Source organism: Elephas maximus, chromosome 1, assembly GCF_024166365.1.
Source record: "Elephas maximus indicus isolate mEleMax1 chromosome 1, mEleMax1 primary haplotype, whole genome shotgun sequence".
Lineage (NCBI taxonomy): Eukaryota > Metazoa > Chordata > Mammalia > Proboscidea > Elephantidae > Elephas > Elephas maximus.
Window position 1 is genome coordinate 1,780,489 of NC_064819.1, and position 12,643 is coordinate 1,793,131.

Here is a 12,643-nt window from a genome sequence, read left to right on the forward strand (position 1 = left end):
CCCGTTTTTTAATTGGGTTGTCTTTTTGTAGTTGAGTTTTTGGAGTATCATGTAGATTTCAGAGATCAGGTGCTGATTGGAAATGTCATAGCTAAAAACTTTTTCCTAGTCTGTAGGTAGTCTTTTTACTGTTTTGGTGAAGTCTTTGGATGAGCATAGGTGTTTGATATTTAGGAGCTCCCAGTTATCTAGTTTTTCTTCTGCATTGTTAGTAATGTTTTGTATACTGTTTATGCCATGTATTAAAGAGGGCTCCATTATTTAATTTCTTGACTGTTGCTTCCATGGGTGTTGATTGTGGATCCAAGTAAAATGAAATCCTTGACATCTTCAGTCTTTTCTCCGTTTATCATGATATTGCTTATTGGTTTGGCTGTGAGGATTTTTTTTTTTTTTTTTTTTATGTTGTGGTATAATCCATACCGAAGACTCTGGTCTTTGATCTTCCTCACTGAATGCTTCAAGTCCTCTTCACTTTCAGCAAGCAAGGTTGTGTCACCTGCATATTGCAGGTTGTTAGCGAGTCTTCCTTCAATGCTGATGCTAAGCTCTTCTTCATATAGTCCAGTTTCTTGGATTATTTGCTCAGCATACAGACTGAATAAGTATGGTAAATGGATACAACCCTGACACACACCTCTCCTGACTTTAAACCAAGCAGTATCTCCTTGTTCTGTTCAAATGACTGCCTCTTAATCTATTTACAGGCTCCTCATGAGCACGATTAAGTGTCCTGGAATTCCCATTCTTCGCAATATTATCCATAATTTGTTATGATCCACATAGTCGAATGCCTTTGCATAGTCAATAAAACATGGGTAAACATCTTTCTGGTATTCCCTGCTTTCAGCCAGGATCCATCTGAGTTCAGCAATGATATCCCTCATTCCACATCCTCTTCTGAATCTGGCTTGAATTTCTGGTGGTTCCCTGTCAATATATTCCTTCAGCTGCTTTTGAATGATCTTCAGCAAAATTTTACTTGAGTGTGATATTAATGACATTGTTTGATAATTTCTGCATATTTGGATCATCTTTCTTGGGCATAGGCATAAATATGGATCTCTTCCTATCAGTTGGCTAGATAGCTGTCTTCCTAATTTCTTGGCATAGAAGAGTGAGAACTTCCAGCACTGCATCTGTTTATTGAAACATCTCAATTCGTATCCCATCAATTCCTGGAGCCTTGTTTTTTGTCAATGCATTCAGTGCAGCTTGGATTTCTTCCTTCAGTACCATCAATTCCTGATCATGTACTACCTCTTGAAATGCTTGAATGTCGACCAATTCTTTTTGGTACAGTGACAGTGTTCCTTCCATCTTCTTTTGATGCTTCCTGCATCCTTTAATATTTTCCCCCAGAATCATTCAATATTGCAACTCGAGGCTTGAATTTTTTCTTCAGTTCTTTCAGCTTAAGAAATGCTGAGTGTGCTTTTCCCTTTTGGTTTTCTATCTCCAGGTCTTTGCACATGTCATTATAATACTCATTTGTGTATAGGAATCCAACTTATTTTTGTATGTTTATCTTCTATCCTGCTACTCTGCTGAATCTTTCTATTAGTTCCAGTAGTTTTCCTGTGGGGTCTTAAGGGTTCTCTATGCATAGTATCGCATCATCTGCAAATAGGGATAGTTTTATTTCTCCCTTATCAATTTTGGTGCCCTTTATTTCTTTTCATTTCCTTATTGCTCTAAACAAAAACCAAACCCAGTGCCGTTGAGTCAATTCTGGTTCATAGCGACCCTATAGGACAGGGTCGAACTTCCCCATAGAGTTTCCAAGGAGCGCCTGGCAAATTCGAACTGCCAACCCTTTGGTTAGCAGCCATAGGACTTAACCACTATGCCACCAGGGTTTCCCCTTATTGCTCTAGCTAGGACTTATCACTGAACATTTTGGTTAAAGATTCTATAAAATAATCCTGATCAAAAGGGATAAAATGCAGACAATTTCAAATTCTCATTGGCTTCACCCTTTCTGGAGCTATAGGGGCTGGATGAAGCCCTGAAACTATTGCCCTCAGATAATCTCTAAAGCTTAAACCAAAAATATCTCCTTAAGTCTGCTTAAATCCAAATAATAGTTTAGCTTAACTAGTAAAAAAAAAAAAAAAAAAGTCTGCCTTGAGCATTATGCTCTTTTACCAGCTGTCTATATGGGATCAAACTGCCAACAGCAACTTGAAAGAGTAGATAGGAACCTTACGGGGCAGTGAGTTTATGTTAATAGGGGAGGAGCAACTCAGAAATGGAAGGCGAGAATGGTTGCACAGCTTGAAGAATGTGGTCAGTGTCACTGAGTTACACATGTAGAAACAGTTGAATTGATGTATGTTTTGCTGTATATATTTTCAACAGCAACAACAAAATAAAATTTAAAAAAAGCGATATCAATATCCCAGGAAATATAGATGGAGCCCAGTAGATTACGGTTGCCATTGTTATGCTGTTTTAGTAAAAACAAACAAATAAATAAACCCTGTGTAATGATAATAAATAAAGAAAAGTTGGGTGGAACACTTGACAATCGACACATGGCCAATAAACACATCAAACAGTTTTCAATACCTTTAGTTCTCACAAAAATGCAAATAAAATTCACAATGAGATACCATTAAACACTCACTAGAATGGTTATAATCAAGAAGATTAACAATACAAAATGTTAGCAAGAATATGATGCAGCTGAAATTATCACACATTGCACATGGGAGTGTTAATTGTACAACCACTTTGAAAAACTGCTTGGCAGTTTCTTACAAAAGTAAACATATATCTACTCTGTAACTTTAGTGAAATAAAGATTCTGATTCAAAAAAAGGCAGGGCGGGGAGGGAGAAGGAAACAAACTCGAAGAAGAAACTAGCCTGCAGGATTAATAGCTTACAGGAACCACAGCCTTATCTATCCTGATACCGGAAGAACTAGATGGTGCCTGGCTACCAATACCGACCGTTCTGACCAGGGACACGATAGATGGTCCCAGATAGAATGGGAGAAAAATGTGGAACAAAACTCAAATTCTCAGAAAAGGCCAGGTTTACTGGATCGGTGGAGACTAGAGGAACCCCCAGACTATCACCCTGAGATACCCTTTAAATTTGGACCTGAAGCCACTCCCAAAGGTTACCTTTCAGCTAAATAACAGATTGGCTCATAAAATAAACACTATCCCCCACGAGTACTGTGTTCCTTTAAAAAATCATCTATTTGAGACTAAACAGTCAACATTTACCTTAAAGCAAAGAGGAAAAGCTAAGAGAGGGCAAGGAAGCTAGATTAATGGAAACAGAACAACCAGAACAGAAATAATTCAAATGTTGACACAATGTGAAAAATGTAATGAATGTCACCCAACAATATTTATAGAAATTAAATAGAAACCTAAATTTGTTGTGTAAACTTTGACCAAGCACACACACACTCGCAAACATGTTTTAGGCTCGTCTTGTTCTTTCCTTGTTCATAGCCTTAGAATTGGCCATTTATCCAAAGATCATGGCTCCTTTTAGTGGAGGATAGTATTTTAAAAACCACGATCAGGACACTCAGTGTGTTCATTGCTACATACAGCTATAACTATTTTTACATTTATCTGTGTATTTATGAGTTTATATCAATACTTCCAAGTTTAACCCAACATCTCAGGATCTTTCTAACTTTACCTGTTTCCATGTTTGTAAATCTCTCTTCAGATGGTGAGAAACTGGATCTGACTATTCTCAGTATATTTAGCTACTTGCTCTATCAATTAACTTATTTGCTGAATGTAACCAATCCTCAACCCTCCAGCTTCCTCTTCTTCTTGCCTCTTCCGCATCTTTCCCACTTTCTTTTTCTACCACCAGGGTGCCTCCAACCACCAAATCATCACAGCACTCCCTCTCCTTCACTGCCCTGTTTTCTTGGATGAAGATGAGAAGGGAAGATAGAAAGGGAAAGGATTAGCATTTTTAAAGACTTCCCAAGAGATTCTAAGTATGCAGGCAGAGGTGAACATCAATGGGCTGGAAGCAATACAAAGAAAATATTTACATCAATACTGGGTACTAAATTAACAAACCCACCATATGACATTCTTCTGGAAGCCTCCCTGTTTAGCAGGTATTCAGTGTCTCACACACAGTTAAGGATGGAGTTGGGAGGGTGCTGGAAATGGTGGGGAGTCATAAGACTTGAAAAGGAAGACAAGATGATAGAATAGCCCAAGTAAAGGATGCCAAGATAAATCTTGTAATTTTGCTTCAGGCTGGCTCTGACTATGCCCACTCAAAATTACCTCAAATGCCCCCTTAAAAATGTGCACGACTATTATAAGAACTCGAAAAATAGTTTAAACAGAGAAGAACATATCCTTTGATGGTTACAAGAGGGGAGAGGGAGGAAGGGAGGAGGCTTTCGCTAATTAGATAGTAGATAAGAACTATTTTAGGTGAAGGGAAAGACAACACACAATACAGAAGAGGTCAGCACAACTGCACTAAACCAAAAGCAAAGAAATTTCGAAGGCCAGCGTAGCAGGGGAGGGGGTTTGGGGACCATGGTCTCAGGGGACATGTAAGTCAATTGACATTATAAAATCTATTAAGAAAACATTCTGCATCCCACTTTGGAGAGTGGTGTCTGGGCCTTAAACGCTAGCGAGGGACCACCTAAGACGCATCAGTTGGTCTCAACCCACCTGGAGCAAAGGAGAATGAAGAACACCAAAGACGCAAAGTAATTAAGAGCCCAAGAGACAGAAAGGGTCACATAAACCAGAGACTACATCAGCCTGAGACCAGAAGAACTACATAGTGCCTGGCTACAACTGATGACTGCCCTGATAGGGAACACAACAGAGAACCCCTGAGGGAGCAGGACAGCAGTGGGATGCAGACCTCAGATTCTCATAAAAAGGCCAAACTTAATGATCTGACTGAGACTAGAAGGACCCTGGCAGTGGTCATGGTCCGCAGACCTTCTGTTAGCCCAAGACAGGAACCATTCCCAAACCCAACTCTTCAGACAGGGATTGGACTGGACAATGGGATAGAAAATGACACGGGCGAAGAAGGAACTTTTTGCATCAAGTAGAAACATGAGACTATGTTGGAATCTCCTGTCTGGAGGAGAGATGAGAGGGCAGAGGCCGTCAGAAGCTGGCTGAATGGACATGAAAAAAGAGAGTGGAGGGAAGGAGTGTGCTGTCTCATTAGGAGTATATAGCAAGGTATAATTTTTTTATATATATCAAATTTTTGTATGAGAGACTGACTTGATTCATAAACTTTCATTTAAGGCACAATAAAAAATTTTTTAAAATGTGCACGAGTCACTGCTCCCTAATCTAACTTGAAATTGACCTCCTAATGCTTTGACTCCTGAAGTCTGTGAAGAACATTGACTACTTTTAATGTTGAAGGCTTTACTCTATTTCTAGAGGACTTCTTGTATTTTTCCACGTTAGACGGTGGACTGTACTCCTGGGAATGAGTATAAGCAGGCAACGCAGTTTGTCGTGGGCACATTTCTGCCAGCGCCCTGAGCCTTGATGTATGATGTCTGTCCGTGTTTATCCCAACCTTGAATCCCCACTAGGCAACATCATTGTCTTCTTTAGTCTTTGCCATGTGGCCTGGTAGAAATCTTAAGCCCAACACTAAACTCCACAGACCAAGACTTCCAGGGTAGAGTAGCATTAACCCACCTGAGTCAAAGTTGTTGCATTTTTTCCAGCTTCTCACTAATGAGGAAATTTGTCAGATATTTATCCTGGAAGAGAAATCGAAAGCAAATTAATGGAAAAGGAGGGTGAACCATTGAATTCTGCTCTTGCCTTTCCTGGCTCCCTGTGTTGCTGGAGAAAGCCAAAACCTTATTTGTGCTATTCATTTTCATATTTTCATGCTTACATTATAGTCGAAAGAAAAGTCAAGACTGGCTTCAAAGGAAACATCTCAGCCTAGAAAAAGGACACTTTGTCCCTGAGCCACCAGTGGCACAGCCCTGCTGAGCAAGCTTGCACAACAAAGTTAGGGCAAAAGTTAAACAAGAGAAGAGGTAAAAGGAGAAAGAGCCCAACCGATGGCGGCTTTTTCACTTAGTACGGCTTGGAGAAAGGCCTACAATGTGTAGTCCCATCTGATTTGCTAGTAATGGGAAGTTGGTCTCTAAAATCCTCCCCCTACCTGACCCTCCATTCTCAGAGATCTCCATGTATGGAGTTTCAAGAACAAATCCTTCGGTAAATCACAAACTGACAAGACCACAGGAGAACTCCAGTGTGTGGTGGAATTCACGCTGCTTTAAGCTTCTGGAAGCACCTTCTCTTTTCTAATATACAAACAAGGAAGCTTAGCAGTTATTTTGTTTTCATGGGTGTGTGTATGTGTTAAAAATCAAAGGACCAGGAGAGGAAAGAAAAAGAAATAAACCAAATGAATTTGTAACCTGACAAAAATGCCACAATAAGTAGAATAAATTAGGGTCTAGGATTATTACAATTATTACAGTTACTGCCCAAAGAGATCATGTAGTCAAGGAAGATTGTACTGGTCAAGGCACAAAAAGGCTCACTCAGCCAAGGACTTCACTTGGGCTCCCAGCTGTGTACACTGCATTGTGTTGACAGCATGGACTGAGGAAAGAAGTAGAGGCTCTACTTAGACTCTCTTTAGATCTATGTCTGGCCAGCGGCATGCTGGAACTGCTTCATACCTGCTTGTGAGAGCAGATTGTTGAATATTTAGAAATTTCTTGAGCTGGTTGTTAAACTATTGATAGCTTGAAATTGGCCGTGAAAGGTCTGTTTACACCATGAAAATGGACAAACACTACAAACCAGGGCTTTGTTTTCAGAGAGCCAGTTTATTAGCACACCACCGCCAGGAATATACAGAGGCACCCGCAAGGTTGAGGATGGTAGAGTTAGTTGGAAGGAACATGAGGAGTGTCCAAGAAAGGACAGTGGGGCTTCTGTGGAGCCAGTCTCCAGAAGAGGGCAAGGACATCTGGTGTCATGAGACAGCTCCTCTTGAAAGCAGGGGAGGAGAGGAACATAAGAGTTTTTTCCTAGCCAGCCTTAGTTGCCATCTCCTCCTCATCCCCAGCCAGGGCCGTCCATCAGCCAGTTTGGTTTCCAGGGAAAGAGGCAGAGAAGAATACAAACAAAGAAGAAAAGGTAGAGAAGCTACTGAAGCATAGAATTCATTGGCTCTTAGAGATGGAAGGGACCTTGAAGATTACCCAACCTGACACCCTCACTTTGCACTTACGGAAACAGAGCAAAGAGGTGAAATGGCACCAGGGTCACACAGCTAGTTAATGACACAGCCAGGGCTGAGAACCAAGTCTCATCCATTATCCTTACTATGTGCCAGGTATCGTGTTGATTCCTGATCTTTGCTCTTCCTTACTGTGACCTCCAGTATGACTCCCTCACAAGTTGGGTAGGGGAGGATTAAAGGAAGGACTGAAGCTCATGGATTCCCTCTTTCCAACTTGCACAAGGGTATGTATTGTCTCAGAAGAATTAGGTTTATTAATTCTGACATCCCTTTAGAAAAGGGATGCATGGTGAAAGACCTGATAACCGAGGTGCTAAGTATGTTCCATCTGGTGTAATTAGAAAACAGTGTCTTTTGTCCTAAACTGAAGTCCAAGCCATAATTTCTTAAATCACAACCTTTGTTTCCAAAGACTACCCAAAAAAGAGCTGGCTATTTCAATTCCTTCCAGATGGCAAAGGTGGGTGTCGTCCCAAACCTTACCTCTGCAAGAGTCATTTATTTTGCCCAGCACAATGGGCAGCGGAGGCAGGGGTGTCAGAGTTAGAAAGAGTCCCTGAGGTTAAAGGGTCCCCTCTATAGCTATTTGCCACCAGTCAGGCTTGCACCTCTCAGATTCGGGGAGAGAAACATGCTCAGTGACCACACCAGCTAGACCTTCTCCAGGAATGGAAGATTTGGCTCTGCACTTACCATCCAGCCCCTTTCATCAGCATTAAAATCATGCTATATTTTAAGGAGAGAGATTCTCATTAAGCCAGGCTAAATAAAGTCCTTGTGAAGGAACAACTCCATACTGGTCCCCAGAGGGATGGTCAGGATGCGCAGCTCCATCGTTCTGCCTCTGTGATGGCAGCGGTCATTCCAACAAAAGTGAAAAAACAAATAAAAGCCCTGCTTTGGTGGTGTGGACTTGTCTTGGTAAGAGCAGCGCAGGGGTTTTCTTTAGTGGCTCATTTTGGGGCCTAGACTGGAGAAAAAAAGATTAACTGAGCTCAATTTTCAAAGTTCCTACTTTGTACCTAATAGTTAATTGCATTACTGAAATGACTGAAGGGACCAGCTCATCATCATCCATACATATGTCCACTGAAGAGATGGTGACCCCCAAACAGTTGGGAGTGAAGTAGGGCTGCAAAGATGGGGAGGAAAGCAAAAGGAAACCACTTGCTGTGCGGTTGTCCTCGGGCTGCCCACTCGCCCTACCCTGACGCAGCAGCACCATCCAGGTGAGACGCACTGTTACCCCAACCACTTGCCATTGAGTCAGTTCCACCTCATGGCGGCCCCATGTGTGTCAGAGTAAAACTGTGCTCCATAGGGTTTTCAGTGACTGATTTTTTGGAAGTAGATTGCCAGGCTTCTGAGGAGACTCTGGGTGGACTCAAACATTGACATCTTGGTTAAAAGCCAAGCTCGTTAACGGTTTGTGCCACCCAGGGACACAAGATAGATCATTTTCATAACAACTCCGCTTAATTGTAGAGTGACCAATCGTCCCAGTATGCCTGGGACTGAGGGGTTCCTGGAACACTAAGTTTTAGTTTTAAAACGAGGATGATCCCCAACAAACCGAGATGCACTGGTTACCCTACAGGGCTGTCCCACTCCTTGCTGCCTGGTTCTCTACATTAAACTCCAGTTCCCCAGTTCACTTACTAAGAAACTGAGACTCCAAGAAGTTAAGGAGCTTACCAAGGTCACATACTATTTGATGGCAGACCTGACTTTGTATCCTACCCTGACTTCAACAGGACTTTCCTTTCAATGGCCTGTAAGGAGAATTAGGTTTATTGACAGAAAAGATGTGCAAATGTGAAACTGGAGGTTGCTTCCTTGTAGCCCTCCACATTGAAGCCTATTTAACAAGACAACAGGCTTGAAAATCAGATTTCTTAAGTTTCTTTAGGAAGGAATCATGGAGACCACAGATCATAAAATATCTCCTATATTTTATAGAAGGTACAATGTCCGGTTGTAAGATTAGGTGATGGGTAGGGTAACCATACGTTCCAGCTTCCTGGTACAGCCCTTGTCTATTCTTGTTGTCCCAGTGAATAATGCATAGTGCCCCTTTCCTGCTCAGAAAACTCCTGGTTTGGGTGATTAATTGTATGGTTAAACCAAGACACTTAACTCTCCATAATAGAAGAAAGATGTGGTATATTGGAAAGAAAGAAAGCCCATCTTTTCTGACTAAGGAGGAGGAGTGGAGAGAAGAGTAAGATGATAAATGAGAGAGAAATGAAGGTAAAAGAGGGAAGGTTCCGGGCAGTGACCTGCTGGAGTCAGCTTATACCGGCCAGCAAGGCCAATTTGTAAATATTCAGGAATTTTGTGAAGAAATAGTTTAACCATTGGATACTTCTTATTATGCTGGAGGACTTGAGAGAAAAAAAATAATGAGCTCAGGGCTTGAAATTTCCAACTCAAATTTGAATGGGGACATGTGGCCAAATCCGGATAAAACTGGGGACCTTAAGTTCCTAAATTTTGCTGGGTCTTCTTTGCTAGTAAAGCAGTCCTTCCTCTGTGTCTGAGGAGGTTAGTCTCCCCTTGCCCGAAGAAGAATCTTGTTCTGGGTTAAATAGTGTCCCCCCAAAATATGTGTTGGAATTCTAACCTGTATACCTATGGATGTAACGTAATGTAATGACCTTACTTCTAATATTGCTGTTGTTAGTTGCTGTCGAGTTGATTCAGGCTCATGGCGATCCCGTGTGTGAAGACTAGAACTGCTCCACATGGTTTTCAAAACTGTGACTTTTCAGAAAAAGATCCCCAGGCCTTACTTCTGAGCAGTTTCTGGATGGGTTTGAACCACCAATCTTTCAGTTAATAGTCCAGTGTTTAACCATTTGCATCACCCAGGGACTTCTACATTTAATGTAAGGTAATGTAATCATCTTCCATAATGTAATGAAACGCAGTGTAATGACCTACCAAAATGCAATCTAATGTAATGTAAGCAATTAATCAGTTGAAGTCGGACCAGTGTAGGGTGAATCCTAAACCTACTCACTTCTGAGTTATAAGAAGAGCAAAATAGACACAGAGCCCCACACAGGGAGTGGGGCAAGAAATACTGTGTGAGGATCATCCACAGGCTTAGGAACCAAGGAACGTCTGGGACTACCTACAAGGAAGAATTGACACGGCCAAGACCCTGACTTGGACTTGTTTTACAGAATCACGAGAAAATAAGTTTGTGTTCATTAAAGCCACCCACTTGTAGTATTTCTGTTACACCAGCACTAGGAGACTAAGCACTAAGAAGCATCTACCATATGCAGATGACACAACCTTGCTTGCTAAAAGTGAAGAGGACTTGAAGCACTTAGTGAAGAAGATCACAGCCTTCAGGATGGATTACACCTCAACATAAAGAAAACAAAAATCCTCACAACTGGACCAATAAGTAACATCATGATAAACGGAGAAAAGATTGAAGTTGTCAAGATTTTCATTTTGCTTGGATCCACAATCAACATCCGAGCAGAAGTCAAGAAGTCAAACTATGCATTGCACTGGGCAAATCTGCTGCAAAAGACCTCTTTAAAATCTTTAAAAAGCAAAGGTATCACTTGGATGATTAAGATTCGCCTGACCCAAGCCGTGGTATTTTCAATTGCTTTATATGCGTGCAAAAACTGACCAATGAAAAAGAAAGACTGAAAAAGATTTGATGCCTTTGAATTACGATGTTGGGAAAGGATGCTGAATATACCATGGACTGCCAGAAAAATGAACAAGTCTTGAGAGAAGTACAGCCAGGGTTCTTCTTGGAAACAACAATGGTGAGACTTTGTCTCACATACTTTGGACATGTTATCAGGAGGGACCAGTCCCTGGACAAGGACATCATGCTTGGTAAAGTAGAGGGACAGTGAAAAAGAGGAACGCCCTCAATGAGATGGATTGACACAGTGGCTGCAGCAATGGGCTCAAGCTTTGCAACAACTGTGAGATTGGCACAGAACCAGGCAGTGTTTCTATTGGACATAATATCGCTACGAGTTGGAACTGACTCCACGACACCTAACAACAGGAAGCTAAGACAAAACTGTCATGGACAGCCTTGCTGATCTTTCCAAAACCTACCCTCACATACTCTTCTTGCTTTTAGACCTACAACCAATCTCAAGTCCCAACAGGCCCATAGGGTAATGCACAAAGTTGAAGACCCATGAAGAGTTTCAATATTCATCAAGTTTTACCCATTTTTTTCTGACAGGAACCTGGAGAAATGACAGGATCCAATGGATCAAGGTGGAAAAAATATAATGCTAGACCGGTCTAATTCATTGATGTGGGTGCACTAAACAGAGATTCTGGATCCAAAGTATTAACCAGAATGGCTAGGAGTAGCTCTAATAGTGGATCTAACTTAGCTCTGATTGATTGAAACCTGGATGCAATCAGGAAAATAAAGTGCCAGGACTTCCTTGGTACACTATAGAGCAGGGGTTATTAAAACGTAGTCCTCAGGCCCCTGGGGATCCCCAACACTCTTTCACAGGGTCCATAAGGTCAAACCATTTTCACAATAATATGAAGATGTCATTTTCCATTTTTGACTGTGTTGATATTTGCACTAATAGTACAAAAGTAACAATGGGTAGAGACGCTGGTGCGTTCCCAAGAAACAACACCATCACCCAACTGTCCTGGCAGTCATGGTAGCCTTCACAGCCACACATTCACAGTAGAAAGAAAAACGCCAGTTTCAATTAAGAATGTCCTTGATGAAGCAGTAAAAATATTAATTGTATTGCAATTTCAAGCCTTGAAAGCACATCTTTTCAGCATTCTGTGTAATGAAATGGAAAGTACACGTGAACTACTTCTGCTACCTACTAAAATATGACGCTCCTCTGGGAGAAAGAACTTCTTTGACTATTTGAGTCGAGAGCTCAACCAGGCTTTTTTTTTTTTTTTTTAATGTAATACTCTTTTCTTTTTTTTTTTTTTTTTTCGTGAAAGAATGGGTATTTGGCAGATACTCTCTTGAAAATGGATGAAGTGAGCCTGCCACTTCAGGGAAAACAACTGGCAGCAATTTTCAAGTGAAAAGTTGTGGAAAACTTGTATCTGCCACTCTGAGCTTGACAGCCTTTCAATTTCTGATGTGAACAGATATCCTTTTTAACATTGTCGAATGAAATACGTTGGCATCCAGAAGGTCTGCATAACTCAATGAATCAAGATTTTGCAAATGGTCCATATATGATGTTTCAAAATCATGAGTGGGTAAAAGATCCATTCAAAATTCATGACAGACCAATGTGTTTTGATGTAACCAAACCAAAAACCAAACCCACTGCCATTGAGTTGATTCCAACTCATAGCGACCCTATAGGACAGAGTAGAAC

The 12,643-nt window shown here is 41.2% G+C and overlaps 1 long non-coding RNA gene across 1 annotated transcript; it reads left to right on the top strand.

Annotated features, from left to right (window-relative positions):
- The first annotated feature begins 6,816 nt into the window (after positions 1 to 6,816).
- On the top strand, positions 6,817 to 12,171 carry LOC126071955 (uncharacterized). Its single transcript, XR_007516429.1, has 3 exons — positions 6,817 to 7,495; positions 8,301 to 8,500; positions 9,955 to 12,171. It is a non-coding gene; the product is annotated as an uncharacterized LOC126071955 (long non-coding RNA).
- Positions 12,172 to 12,643: the final 472 nt, after the last annotated feature.